We start from the raw sequence: 1711 nt of genomic DNA on the forward strand, positions 1-1711 counted from the left end.
TTACTGGAAAAATATGATTTATTTTTTATCTGTCATAGTATTCAACACTTTCTACTGCCTGTTACACGTGGTAAATCCATTAGTTGCAAGTCTTCCATAATTTTTTTGATGATTGATTTTTGGCTTTTGACTAGACCCGCAGTTTTGACGGTCAATTTTAGAAAAGTGCGCAAGCGCTAGCAACCCTAGCTTTACTGGCTTATTGACAAATTTAGTAAACAAGGCTTTCCTGGAATGCCAGCTCTCTGGCGCAAGTTTTAAAAAAGTTATAGCGTAAAATGTTACCCTGTAGGCCTAAGATGCGCGCCGTGATAACTTTTATCGACGTCAAAATGTATGGGCAAAATCGATAAAATGGCGTGATAACCGCTTATCGCGGCGCACATCTTAGGCCTACTGGTCTACTATAGTAGGCCACGCGTGTACTCTAGTGTTAACTAAAACGGTGCAAAAATTTAGAATTTCTTTATCTATTAAAATAACAAAAATAGTTCGGCTGCCTGTTCTATCAATAAAACTCTTGAAAAAATTATGGTAAACTGAAAGCAATATGATATCATCATCATCATCATTCAGTCAGTTCATTTAGGCTGGGTTGCACCACCTTTACTTTAGCTTTAATAATCGTTCAAATTCCATACAAAAAACACCAGTTATCACTATAGTTACGGTTAAAGTCAGGTGGTGCAACTCAGCCTTAGTACAACCCTCTCTAATTTAATAGAGGCAAATCGAGAACTTGGCCTACACTCCCCACCATAAGACAAATACAGTGTGAGTCACGTTAAAGTGTACATATGAAAATAGATGAAACTAGACCTATTTTTATCGACAAAAAAGAGGTCAAAAAATTTTTGAGATTTTTTTAAAATTTTTTATAGAATTTTTTTTCTTCCAATTACTTATTGTAAAGAAAACGTAATAACTTTTAAACTAAGCGGTATATCCTGATAAAATAAAAACAGTAATAATGCTAAATAACAGGCGATGCTAAAAAAATACATAAAATACACAAAAAATGCCAACAAATAATAAAAAACGATACTTTTTGAAAAAAATCTGCTTAAAAATTCGTGTTTTTTTTGGTTATTTGATAAATTTCTCCAAAAAATGCCCCTATAACAGGTAGTTTTTATTACTTTGTATTATTCTCTATCGTATTATCTTTGTAAAACCAAAAATCGCATGTCTCTATCCCTATCACAACATTTGCTATGATCGTTTGAACAAAGGCCTGCCACAACATTATACTCCGCTACAGGTAGAGACAATTTTAATTTTAACTAAAATGCTTATTTTACTTCGAAATCTTTTGTTTTTATTTGAAATCTAACTTGTCTTTATCAAAATTAAAAATCTAGAGCCATTTTCAGTTTCGTTATTAACGAAGCGTTGAATGGCGCGCCCGGAGAGGCTTAGTTCAAACGATCATTGCAAACGTTGTGATAGGGATAGAGACATGCGATTTTTGGTTTTACGAGGGTAATACGATCGAGAATAATAAAAAATAATAAAAACCACCGGTTATAGGGGCATTTTTTGGAGAAATTTATCAAATAACCAAAAAAACACGAATTTAAAAGCAATTTTTTTTCAAAAAGTATCATTTTTTATTATTTTTTGGCCTTTTTTGTGTATTTTATGTATTTTTTTAATATCGCCTGTTATTTAGCATTATTACTGTTTTTATTTTATCGGGATATACCGCTTA

The sequence above is a fragment of the Ostrinia nubilalis genome, chromosome 23, assembly GCF_963855985.1.
Source record: "Ostrinia nubilalis chromosome 23, ilOstNubi1.1, whole genome shotgun sequence".
Taxonomy (NCBI): domain Eukaryota; kingdom Metazoa; phylum Arthropoda; class Insecta; order Lepidoptera; family Crambidae; genus Ostrinia; species Ostrinia nubilalis.